Genomic DNA, 14,420 nt, shown 5'->3' on the forward strand with positions numbered 1-14,420 from the left:
TCTTAGACTAATATGAGAGAGAGATTGTGAGAGTTGTGATCATGGAGATTTGTTTGCAATGTGAATTTTCTTTGATTGAGCAGAATTTGCTATCAGATGATTAACTTTGCTGGTAGCATCAACTACTATACTAGCATACTCTTGCACCTCAATCCATTAATGGGACCATGGGAGCAAAATAGGCCTTCAAACTTTTGAACAATTCAATATGATCATGTCAATGCTCTTTTCTCACTCTATTCTCATAACCCCTTTACGTTATTGGTATGTAGAAACCTGCCAATCACTACATTAAACATACTCAATGATTGAGCTTCCTCAGCTCTCTCAGGTACAGAATTCTAAATATTTACAACTAAATATTTTTTCTCATCTCATTCCTAAGTGGCTTGCTCTTTATTTTGAAATTGTGTCCTCTGGTTCTAGACAACCCATCCACCAACATTTTACCTGAATCGATGTTTTCCATCCATCTTCTGTCACCTATTGCAGTGCCTGAGGTTGTGCGTCATGCTCCTACATTGGTACTGCTTGAGATCAGCTAAGTCAGAACAGATCCATTTTGTAGTTTTCAATGAGATCACCCCTTATTCTTCAAAACTGTAGAGAATATAACCCAGTTTGTCAAACTTCTTTCCATAGGACATCCTAGAAGCAAGTCTTCTGAATCTTCATGGCACTCAATAATATCCTTCCTATGGTAAATCGACCAAAACTGCACACAGTACTTCAAGTGCAATCTAATCTAGGTTCGATATAACTGAAACAAGACTTTGCTATTCCTCTAATCAAACTTTCTTACAATGAAGGGTAATGTACAATTAGCCTTCTTAATATTCTGATGTAATTAAATGTCAGATAAGGACTCAGGGTTTCTTTGATTCACATTATTAGTACAGTTGGTGCTCTATAACCAACTCATATCATTGTTTGCTAATTAGATTTGTCACATGTATATAAAAATACAGTGAAAAGTATTTACTCATGTGTTGTATGCAAAGTGTTGTCATACTCCAGCACTACCTTGAAACTCTGGATTTAATGCAGCAATTTACTGGATTCAGATTCATCTTTCTCTTTTCTTGTTCATTTTCCGCTGCTTGACATCGACCAGAGTGTCTGAAACGGGCTCCAGGGCCTTGGTTATGAGCCTCTGCTGCCATCACTACTGAAACCACTACATCTGAGCAGGAGCCATGGGACTGGGGTGAATGCTTTCCACATTTCCTGTTCCCCATTTGATATTTTTCCAGATGCTGCCATCAGTAAGCTCTTCCGCCATCCCTTTTGCTGATGCTTCCCCTCCTTCAGACGCCAAGACCTAGCTGTGGATGGACTCTTGGCTCAGCCTGATACCTGCTCCTCTCTTGCTGGAAGACCCTCACTGGGATGGAGCCATATCCACCTTGCCCTCCTGCTGCCGCTGCAGGTCTCCTCATCTTTCACTCAGTCTTGACTGCCAGCATTCTTTATGTGAAAGGGCCTTCTCCATGCTGGAGGATTCTATGACTCTCTATGTCTTTAACTTGTTCCATGATTGTCCTTTGCTATGTGGCTTCCTTAAGGGTGAGCTTGAGCATTCCTTCAGAATAGCTGAGTGTCATAGTCATTGTTGTCATCCTCTGAGCTCTCATGCCTGGACAGTTTGTTGGGATGCTATGGCTATTCACCAAGGCCAGCAGAGATTCAAGTTTGGAACCAACGAACCAGAGGCTATGAAAAACTGCCAGGATTTTAAGTCACTACAATGGGGTATTTGGTCAACTTTTCAATGAGCAATAATCGCACTTTGGTTAAACCCTATAAACTACAATGCTGTCATTGTGCAATTGTACATTTTCGGTTGCTAATTTCATCACCTTTGAAAAGTTTTATGAACATCTTTTCTTATCAAAGTGGATAACCACACATTTTTCTGTCATATTTCATGCTTCTTCTCATTCATTAAGTCTGTCCAAATCCACATGATTTTACTTTGCACTAAAGTTCTGAAGAAGAATTATTGAACTCAAAACACATACTTTTTTGAAATTTCAGAAAAACTGCCAGATCGGTTGAATTTCTCCATCGTTTTCTGTCATCATTTCAGATTTTCATCTGTAGTATGCTTCTTTTATTTATTTTAATACTAATTTCCTTAATTCCACATTGTCACCATTCCCTTAGATCTCTAATTCTGGGAGAATTCAGGTACCTTCCTCATTGAAAGAACACACAAATCAAACATTTAACTTCTCTGCCATTTCTCAGTTCCTCATTGTAGATTTTCCTGATTCTGCCTGCAATGGATATACACTGATCTCAGCAGAACAATTCCATTTTTACTAATACAATTCCTTATACTTGTATAAATTCTTCTCGTCCATTCCTAATATTTTTATAGTTTAAATTCATGTTTCGCTTTCATTTTTTAATCCGTTTCTTAGTCGGCCTTTGCTGTATTCTAAATTACTCCCTGCGCTGAAGATTAGCATAATGTTTGGCAACTGAATTGGCCTTTGTTAGCCATACTTAACTGACTTTTGGGATTTTATGCCGTGAATGAGTTATAGCAGTTGTAAACTATGCAATAACACTTTGAAACTAATATGACATCATAAGTTAAAGAAAAAAGAAATACACTTTGTCAGAACTTCTTTTGATGAAGAATCATTGGACTCAAACAATTAACTCTGGTTTTCTCTCCATAAATGTTGCAAGACCTGCTGAGTTTCTTGAGCACTTTCTGGTTTTGTTTTAGATCTCTGGTGTCTAGATTTATTGGTTTTATTTTTATGACATCATACCCTAAATGGCTTGTCAGAATCCATCTCAACCAATTTGCCCCTCATATAATCATACTTTGTTTTATTCAAATCATCTTGGCTTCAGATTGAACTAGCTCACTTTCAAATGTAATTTAAATTTCTATTATATCTTGGTCACCTATCCATAAATGTCTTTTTGCAACATTACATAACATGAACCACAATGGCCCATTCTGTAGTTGGTTTCCGAACATGCTCCAGAAACGAATTTTTCACAGCATTAGTGCTCATATTATACGCAGGTTAAAGTCATCCAACTGTATCAAATTACTCATGCGACATCTCTATCTCCTGATTAATGCCATGATTCACAATGTTACCACTGTTGGTGTCCTATAACCAACTCATATTTTTGTTCGCTGCCTTTGCTGTCAAGATTTCAAGATATCACATTTTGTTCTTCTAATCTGAAATCCTCCTTTACTAATGTACTTATTCTTTGCAAAAAAATCACCTGCTTTTCTTTTTTGTCTGTAATTCCTAAATATTAAATATCTTTGAACATTAATTTTCCAATTATAGTCACATTACAGCTATGTTTCTGTAATGGCAATGAACTTGTATGCTTTGACCTTTGTTTGTGCCTTTAAATCATCCACCTTGTTACAAATACCAGGTGTCAGATCTCTCGGTGAGAGAGCATTTCGATGACAGTGATCACAACTCCCTGATCTTCACTGTACACATGGAAAAGGATAGATGCAGACAGAATGGGAAAGTAATTGGGGGAGGGAGAATTACAATGCTATCAGGAACTGGGGTGCCTAAATTAGGAACAGGTATTCTCAGGGAAATGCACAACAGAAATGTGAAGGTTTAGGAAGCACTTGCTGATAGTGCTGGACAGGTTTGTCCCGCTGAGGCAAGGAAGGGATGGTAGGTTGAAAGAACTTTGGGTGACAAGGGATATGGAACAGCTAGTCAAGAGGAAGAAGGAAGCTTACTTAAGGTTGAGGAGGTAAGGTTCAGACAGGGCTTTAGAGGGTCACAAGCTAGCTAGGAAGGAACTGATGAATGGCTTCGTAGAGCTAGAAGGGGTCATGAAAATGTTTCAGCAGGTAGGATTAAGGAAAACCCTAAGGCATTCTACACTTACGTGTGGAACAAGATGATGGCTAGAGTGAGGTAGGGCCGACCAAGAGCAGTGGAGGGAACTTGTGTCTGGAGTCAGAGGAGGTAGGGGAGGCCCTTAATGAATACCTTACTTCAGTATTCTCAACTGAGAGGACCTTGACGATTCTGAGGACAGCGTGAAACAGACTGATATGCTTGAACAGGATGGTGTTAGAAAGGACGATGTGTTGAAAATTTTGAAAAACATAAAAATCCTCTGGGCCAGATGGGACAAACCCTGGGTTACTACAGGAAATAAGAAAGAGATTGCGATGATCTTTTCATACTCAATGTCCAGTGGTATAGTGCCAGATGATTGAAGGGTGGCAAATGTTTACCCTTATTCAAGAAAGGGAATAAACACAGGAATTCCAGACCAGTCAGTCTCACATCTATGGTGGGTAAAGTATTGGAGAGGATTCTGAGAGATAGGATTTATGATTACTTGATAGTTTGATTAGAGATAGTCAGCATTCCTCACAAATCTTATTAAATTCTTTGACGATGCGACAAAACACATTGATGAAGGTAGATGTGGTGTACATGGATTTTAGCAAGCATTTGATAAGTTAGGCTCAATTAAAAAGTAAGGAGCCATGGGATATAAGAAATCTGGCTATCTGGATACAGAATTGGCTGGTCCATAGAAGACAGAGGGTTGTGGTAGTTGGACAGTATTCAGCCTGGAGCTCAATGACTAGTGGTGTTCCACAGGAATCAGTCCGGGACCTCTGCTCTTTGTGACTTTTATAAATGACTTGGATGAGGAAGGGGAAAGGTGGGTAATTAAGTTTGCCAATGACACAAAGCCTGGTAGAATTGTGGATAGTGTGGATGGCTGCTGTAGGTTGTAATGGGACATTAACAGGATGCAGAACTAGGCTGAGAAGTGGTGGATGGAGTTCAATATGGAAAAGTGTGACGTGATTCACTTTGGAAGGTCAAATTTGAATGCAGAATACAGGTTAAAGGATTCTTGGCATTGTGGAGGAACAGAAAGATCCTGGGGTCCATGTCCATAGATCCCTCAAAGTTGCCACCCAAATTGATAGGGTTGTTAAGAAATCATATGGTCTGTGGAGTTTTGCTAGCAGGGGGATTGAGTTTAAGAGCCATGAAGTTATGCTGCAGCTCTATGGAGCCCTGGTTAGACCACATTGGAATATTGTGTTCAGTTCTGGTTGCCTCATTATAGGAAAATGTGGAAGCTTTGGAGAGGGCACAGAGGAGATTTACCAGGATGCTGTCTGGACTGGAGAGCATGTATTATGAAGAAAAGTTGAGGGAGCTAGGGCTTTTCTCATTGGAGTAAAAAAGGATGAGAGGTGACTTGATAGAGGTGTACAGGATGTTGAGAGGCATTGATAGAGTGGATAGCCAGAGACTTTTTCCCATGGTGGAAATAGGAAGTATAATTTTAAGGTAATTGGAGTAAGGTTTAGAGGAGATGTCAGAGGTTGGTTCTTTACATAGAGAGTGGCAGGTGCATGGAATGCACGGCCAGCGGTGGTCAGATACGTTAGAGACATTTAAGTGACACTTGGATATGCACATGGATATGCACTATCCAGTAGAATGAAGCGTATGTAGGTTAGTCTGAAGATAGTAGAATGAAGGGCATGTAGGTTAGTCTGATCTTAGAGTAGGATAAAAGGCTAGCACAACATTGAGGGCCAAAGGGTCTGTACTGTTCTATGTTCTAACGGTGTGCATTCACCTCATTCCACATACCAAGCTTTGTTGATGCTTACCCTCATGTCATCTGCCTTTTAATTTCACTTGTCACATTACTACTTCCTGTCATCAGCTTTACTTCCTTCTAGTTTGAGCTAACCCTCCGGAATCCTGACAACCTATTTGAAACCCTCCCGAACAGCACATGCAAATCTCCATCTGAGACTATCAGTTCTAGTTCTGTAAAGGTGCCTTATCTGTCCTAAAACAAGTCCTAATGTTTCAGAAATCTGATGCCTTACTTCTTACATTAATTATTAATTATTCAACTAATCAAACTTCCTATTCCTATGCTCACTAGCACAAGCCATCCTACTTTTTAATTTTTTCATATCTTCCTAAAATCTGCATTCATGATCTCAATCCTCTTTCTACATATGTTGTCATACCATGTGTCACAACTTTCGGCTGTTCACCTACACCAGTGAGATGTCTGCAACTGATGTGTTTGTGTTATATGATTAGTGAGGCAACACACCATCCTGGAGTCAGGTTTACAGTGTAGAAATGATTGTCTGATCTATTTGATTACGGATATCACTATTGCTCCTGCTGTCCTTTCAGCTCTCCTTGATAGCTGAATCACCCAAAGTGCTACAGACTTTGTTCTGGATAACTTACTGGAGGAAGCGTCATTCTCACTATATCCACAATGGAAAACCAATTAGCAAGCATAAAACAAACAAACGAAAACTGTGGATGCTGGAAATCAGAAACAAAAACCGATATTGCTGCAGTCACTCAGCAAGTCTGACAGCATCTCTGGAGGGAAAGCACAGTTGACGTTTTGGGTCCAGTAACCTGTGGCCTGATGGGCCACTCAAAACGATGGACTTAATGAAAAAAGGGACAATAAACAAGGCATGTTGGGAAACTGAGGCAAGTCTTGGCCAAAGTGACTTGTGCTCAAAGAGTCTGAAATAAACAAGCTGCAGAATCCAGACAGGCTGCAGCTACAGGCAGACAGTATACTATTGACTCAGCAGCTGCAAACAATACAATAAATTACTTACACTTGAATTTGAATTGAATGGCATTGACCTGAATGCCATCCCCAGCATAAATGGAAACATTGAGTTTCCTTTCCCTTATTTGGAAAGGACTTTTGTTCAATGTGCCCCCAACAGCTTCAGGAATGGATGCCCAAGGACCACCCTGCCATCTGGTTGGGTCTGATCAATCAGGGTGATTGAGCCCTGATCAATCTATTGGTGGGCATCGAAGACACTCCCAAAAGGGCATGAAGACTTCTAAATATAAGATTAGCTGCATTACCACCCTCAGGGGCAGTAACATGAGATCAACCACCGTGAAGAGAAGATGCCCCTGGGACCACTGGGAGAAGACATTGCCAGGTGGATCAAGGCCAAGATCTAGTGTAGTGGTATATGATCATCCAGAATTAAGTTACAGTAGAAGGTAGTTGATTAGATTTGTAGTGCAAATTTGTGCATGGTGCATTTTGTTATTATAATATTAATTGCGTTTAATAAATAAATATTATCATTTATTACTATTAAGAGTCGACTCAAGAGTTTCCTTGCTGGGTATAAAAGTTAAAACACACTGTATGGCTGGTGCAACAAACCTTTCTTCAGAACTGATTGCAGCTAGGACAAGATTAGTATATATGCTGAAGATGAGGTAGGGGGTGAAGAGTAAACAAGGTGGAAAATAGAGCCCAGAGAGGGAGAACAGCAGTTGTGCAGAAAAAGGAATGGATAATGTTCAGCCTGATTTTCCAGTTGGTTGTGGTAGCAACCCATGTGATGACTCCATCTATTGTTTACTCTTTCCCCCCACCCCATTTTCAGCATACATACCAACATTTTCCTAGTGACAATCAGTTCTAAACAAGGGTTACTGGACATTAACCTTGTTCTCTATCCACAGATGCTGCAAGACCTGCTCAAAACATTTTATACACAGGGAACTTTTGAATGCCTGCTTAATTCTCTTAGCAGTCGCCCAAACTGCTTGTGGTGTTACCACCTCCCCAAATGTGTTATCCATTGTTCTCTGTCTTGTAAACACACAAGTGCTTACAGTCAATGCTGTTAAAAATCACACAACACCAGGTTTGAGGTCCAACTGGTTTATTTGGAAGTACCAGCTTTTGGAGCACTGCTCCTTTGTCAGGTAGCTACATGAACTAACTGATGAAGGAGCAGTGCTCCGCAAAAATGCACTCAGATGAGACAGCACTGAGGAAGGCCTCTTTTTTTATCCTCTCTCAAAAACAATCATCATCAATGCTAAAAAAATAAGTTTTAACCATCCACCTATTCAGCTGGAGCTGCTTTCAGAAAACTTGTATGACCTTTTAATGCTGGAATGAAACAGGACACCTTTTACTTTAAAATACGTTTTTTAGTTCATTGAAAAAATACTTTGTTAATCCTTAAAATTGTTTCATTCACCAGCTCTTGATGCAGTCCTCTTCAATGGAGAGGAAGTCATGCAAATTCCTGTAGAGGTTTCCCTTTAACTCGAAGTGTGTTTTTCCTCACTTATAATCTTACCTACATGCATTCATTTAATTACTCCATTTACTTGTTCTACTAATCTATTATTTTGGACAAATCCAACCGGGCCAGTTACCACCCCTTCAGTCTACTCTCAATCATCAGTAAAGTGATGGAAGGTGTCAACAATAATGCTATTAAGCAGCACCTGCCCAGCAACAACAAGGTCAGTCACACTCAGTTTGGATTCTACCAGGGCTACTCAGCTCCTGAATTCATTACAGTCTTGGTTCAAACATGGACAAAAGAGCTGAATTCCAGGGGTGAGGTGAGAGTGTCAGTCCATGTATTTGACCGAGTGATAGCATCAAGGAGCTCTAGCAAAATTGAAATCAACGGGTGTCAGGTCAAACTGTCCAGTGGCTAGAGTCAAACCTGACACAAAGGAAAATGGTTGTGATTGTTGGAGGTCAGTCATGTCAGCTCCAGGACATCTCTACTGGAGTTCCTCAGGGTAGTTTCCAAGGCTCAGTCATTTTCAGCTGCTCCTTCAGAAGGTCAGAAGTGGGGATGTTTGCTGATGATTGCACAACGTTCAGCACCATTCACAACTCTTCAGACACAGAAGCAATCCATGTCCAAATGGAACAAGATTGGACAACATCCAGGCTTGAGCTGATAAGTGGCAAGTAATATTCATGCCATATAAATGCCAGGCTATGACCATCATCAACAAGAGACAATCTAACCATCGCCCCTTGACATTTGATGGTGTTGCCATCACTGAATCCCCCACTATCAACATCCTGAGCATTACCATTGATCAGTAACTTAACTGGACTCACCACATAAATGCAGTGGTTACAAGAGTAGATCAGGAATACTTCAGCAAGTAAATCACCTCCTGCTTCCTGAAAGCCTGTCCACTGTCTACAAGGCACAAGTCAGGAGTGTGATGGAATACATCCGACTTGCTTGGATGAGTGTAGCCCCAACAACCCTCAAGAAGCTTTACACCATTCAGGAAAAAGCAGCCCACTTGATTGGCACTGCATCCATTCCCTCCACTAGCAATGCTCAGTAGCAGCAGTGTGTACCATCACCATGATACACTGCAGAAATTCACCAAAGATTGGGCTCAGTGGTTAGCATTACTGCCTCACAATGCTGGGGACCTGGGTTCCATTCCACCCTTAGGCAACCTTCTGTGTGGAGTTTGCCTAACTTTGTCACTATGTCTGCGTGGATTTCCCCCTACAGTCCAAAGATGGGTAGTTAGGTGGATTAGCTTCATTAAATTGCCCATAGTGTCCAGGGATTTGCAAGCTAGGTGGACTAATCATGGGAGATGCAAGGTTACAGCAATATGATGGGAGGAAGAATGCATCTGGGTGGGATGCTCTTTGAAGAGTCAGTATGGACTTGATGGGCTGAATGGCCTGCTTCTACACTAATGGGATTCTATGATTTGATCCTCAGAGAGCAAAACCACAACCATCTTCACCTTGAAGTAGTAAGGCATTCAACAAGGTTCCTCATGGGAGACTGTTTAGCAAGGTTAGATCTCATGGAATACAAAGAGAACTAGCCATTTAGATACAGAATAGTGGGCGGCATGGTGGCACAGCGCCAGAGACCCGGGTTCAATTCCGACTCAGGCGACTGACTGTGTGGAGTTTGCACATTCTCCCCATGTCTGCGTGGGTTTCCTCTGGGTGCTCCGGTTTCCTCCCAGTCCAAAAATATGCAGGTTAGGGGAATTGGCCATGCTAAATTGCCTGTAGTGTTAGGTGAAGGGGTAAAGGTAAGGGTATGGGTGGGTTGCGCTTCGGCGGGTCGGTGTGGTCTTGTTGGGCCGAAGGGCCTGTTTCCACACTGTAAGTAATCTAATCTAATCAGAACTGGCTCAAAGGTAGAAGACAGAGGGTGGTGCTGGAGGATTGCTTTTCAGACTAGAAACCTGTGACCAGTGGTGTGCCACAAGTATCGGTGCTTGGTCCATTATTTTTGTCATTTATATAAATGATTTGGATGTGAACATAGGAGGAATAGTTATTAAGTTTGCAGATGACACCAAAATTGGAGGCATAGTGGCCAGTGAAGGTTACCTCAGAGTACAATGGGTTCTTGGTCAGATGGACCAATGGACTGAGGAGTGGCAGATGGAATTTAATTTAGATAAATGTGAGGTGCTACATTTTGGAAAAGCAAATCAGAGCAGGACTTACACATTTAATGGTAAGATCCTAGGGAGTGTTGCTTAACAAAAGGACCTTGGAGTGCAGGTTCATAGTTCCTTAAAAGTAGATTCGCAGGTAGATAAGATAGTGAAGAAGGCATTTGGTATGCTTTTCTTTATTGGTCAAAGCATTGAGTATCAGAGTTGAGCAGTTGTGTTTTTGGCTGTACAGGACATTGCTTAGGCCACTTTTGGAATATTGTATGCAATTCTGGTCTCCCCCTAATACAGTGATGTTGTGAAACTTGAAATGGTTCAGAAAAGATTTGCAAGGATGTTGCCAGGGATGGAGGGTTTGAACTAAAGGGAGATGCTGAATAGGGTGGAACTGTTTTCCTTGGAGCATCAGAGGATGAGGGGTGATCTTACAGAGGTATATGTAAGATCACCTCATGAGAGTCATAGAGATGTACAGCATGGAAACAGACCCTTTGGTCCAACCTGTCCATGTTGACCAGATATCCCAACCCAATTTAGTCCCGATAATGGACCAAGCACCGGTACTTGTGGCACACAACTGTCAGCACCCGGCCATATCCCTCCAAATCCTTCCTATTCATATACCCATCCAAATGTCTTTTAAATGTTGCAATTGTACCAGCCTCCACCACTTCCTCTGGCAGCTCATTCCATACAGTAACACCCTCTGCATGAAAAAGTTGCCCCTTAGTTCTCTTTTATATCTTTCCCCTCTCACCCTAAACCTATGCCCTCTAGTTCTGGACTCCTCCACCTCAGACAAAAGACTTTATCTATTTATCCTACCAATGCCCCTCATAATTTTGTAAACCTCTATCAGGACGAAAGTACTGACTTCGCAGTTGCATCTGCCATTCGACTGCCCATTCTACCATCTCACCTGTATTCTTTTGAAGTTCTACACTACTCACCTTGAAGTTCATAATTTCATACACCTGCACTTTTTAAAATTGTGTTTTTACATATAGCTTAAGTCATTCATACATAACAGGAAGATCAAGGCTCCCAACACTGACCAGTGGAAACTTACATCACAAACCTTTCAAGAGCCTGAAAAACATATTAACTGCTCCTCTCTGTTTCTTGTCACCCCTTGACAGTTCATCAAGACAACATGGATTTAGTAAGGGGAGGTCATGCCTGACAAACCTGGTGGAATTCTTTGAAGAGGTGACAAGTAGTTTAGACCAGGGAAACCCAGTGGATGTGGTCTATCTAGACTTCCAAAAGGCCTTTGATAAGGTGTCACACAGGAGGCTGCTGAGCAAGGTGTTCGAGGTGAGCTACTGGAATGGATTGAGGATTGGCTGTCTGACAGAAGACAGTGTGTTGGGATAAAAGGTTCTTTTTCGAAATGGCAGCCAGGGTCCCGTGTTGGGGCCACAGCTATTCACATTATATATTAATGATCTGGATGAAGGGACTGGGGGCATTCTAGCGAAGTTTGCCGACGATACAAAGTTAGGTGGACAGGCAGGTAGTACTGAGGAAGTGGGGAGGCTGCAGGAGGATCTAGACAGTTTGGAAGAGTGGTCCAGGAAATGGCTGATGGAATTCAACGTGAGCAAATGCGAGGTCTTGCACTTTGGCAAAAGGAATAAAAGCATAGACTACTTTCTAAACGGTGAGAAAATTCGTAAAGCCAAAGTACAAAGGGATCTGGGAGTGCTAGTTGAGGATTCTCTAAAGGTAAACATGCAGGTTGAGTCTGTGATTAAGAAAGCGAATGCAATGTTGTCACTTATCTCAAGAGGGTTGTAATATAAAAGCACCGTTGTGCTACTGAGACTTTATAAAGCTCTGGTTAGGCCCCATTTAGAGTACTGTGTCCAGTTTTGGTCTCCACACCTCAGGAAGGACATACTGGCACTGGAACGTGTCCAGCGGAGATTCATACGGATGATCCCTGGAATGGTTGGTCTAACATACGAGGAACGGCTGAGGATCCTGGGATTGTATTCATTGGGGTTTAGAAGATTAAGGGGAGACTTAATAGAAACTTACAAGATAATACATGGCTTGGAAAGTGTAGACGCTAGGAAATTGTTTCCGTGAGGTGAGGAGACTAGGACCAGTGGACACAGCCTTAAAATTAGAGGGGGTCAATTCAGAACAGAAATACGGAGACATTTCTTCAGGCAGAGAGTGGTGGGCTTGTGGAATTCATTGCCACAGAGTGCAATGGAGGCCGGGACGCTAAATGTATTCAAGGCAGAGATTGATAGATTCTTGATGTCTTGAGGAATTAAGGGCTACGGGGAGAATGGGGGGTAAGTGGAGTTGAAATGCCCATCTGCCATGATTGAATGGCGGAGTGGACTCGATGGGCTGAATGGCCTTACTTCCACTCCTATGTCTTATGGTCTTAAGACATTTGAAAATTAATCTTTTTAAAGTGAGCTTTGGAGAAGGTTTAATTATTTCAGAAAATGTTGAGAGTTTACAAGCAAATTTCTCAGTGAATAAAGTAATTAAAAATCTAATATTAGAAATTATAATGCTTTCAATACAAAATTGCCTTTAAAAATAATGCAATGCATCAAATACGATGTCTTTATTATGTACAATAAGCAAATATTCAAAAATAAGGCAAGAAAGACACTTTAGTTGAGAAACAGCTTTGTGACATCAAGTCCTTTTTCTCCCATTGACAACTGTACAAAAACATGCCCTTTATATAATCAGCTACCTGTACAGCACTGGCCAGCCATTGCCTTTCTTCTCCCTAACAATAAGTATGTTCACAACTGCACGAATTAACATAGCCAAAAATAACACAAAGTGGTGTCAGTAGTGAACTCAGCAAATAATTAGAAAGTAAACATCAGCAAGTGTATAATGTCACGGCCAAAATCAGGCTTCTGGAAAATGCTGCACTTTTCTTCAATAAGAAAATTACTAAATACTTAAAATAAAAGCACTTTTTAAAATGGACATGATGTATTAGTGAAATGATGAGAGCCATTGAGGATCACATGTCAATAAGGTTATCAAAACTAAAATTTGCAGACTGAATTAATGATCAGTGTGACCCTGTCCACCACCTAGAAAAGGAACTCTGCCCTAATCATTTTCAGATGCTTCATATGATTACATTCCATAATATTCCATATTAGATCATTGATTTTGTCAGTGATAGTGTTTTTCAAAAATCTCTGATCAGGAACTTGCCTGCCAACCTGAGACCATCAACTTTTACTGAACAGTCTCATCACATTACATACATATCTTTCTCCACCTGGCACAAGAGTGTAACTAAATTGGTTTCTAGTTGGCCTGGTTGAGGACCTAACCTGTCCCTAATTGAATTGGAAGTTGTCATTGACTTATGGTAGGCACTCTATCCCTATGATCCTGATTTAATTGGTAAAATTTCTAAGCATTTTAAGACTATATATCTTTGAATTTCCTGTTGACTCACCCAGTTTACAAATATAAAGTGTCTCTTTAGCAATTAGCAAATACACATTATAGCCAGTCACACTCAATAGATTTAATTTGCTTTGCTTCCATCAATAGACACTGACAGCAAACATAAATAGGTTAAGACCCAGAAAGCAAAAATGGAAACTTCCATTTTACCAAATTTCCAGATGTCCAGATGTCTTCTAGCGGTGCACCATCATCCCTAATTGTTCAACATTGCTAAATGGTAGTAAGGAATAGAACTTTATTAAACTGGTGCATATTGTCTCACTTAACCAGTTACATTTTGTGATTTCTTACGACCTTTAAGCCCACAAGTCAATTATTAGACTTTTAGTTTTGCCATATCACAGGTACTTTTAACTTCCTTTTTATTAATTGTCTCTCACCATGTAGTATTCTCACGCCCACAAACTCCCAAACGGTGCAGTTTTCTTAACAGCTGCTGATAAAACAGCGATTATCCTTAGCGGCAAAATGGCTGGTGATGTCACTGATGGTGACAGATCAAGCCATAGAAAATGGCTTCACATGCTCTAATGATGTCACTGCATCCACAGGTAGTGATGTCACCATCAAATGATGTGGGGACCCAATGGAAGCAAGGAGGAAGCTTTAGCCAACCTCCATTTGGCTGTGATTTTTTTTATTTTTAAA

Source organism: Hemiscyllium ocellatum, chromosome 6 (assembly GCF_020745735.1).
Source record: "Hemiscyllium ocellatum isolate sHemOce1 chromosome 6, sHemOce1.pat.X.cur, whole genome shotgun sequence".
In the NCBI taxonomy this organism is placed as follows: domain Eukaryota; kingdom Metazoa; phylum Chordata; class Chondrichthyes; order Orectolobiformes; family Hemiscylliidae; genus Hemiscyllium; species Hemiscyllium ocellatum.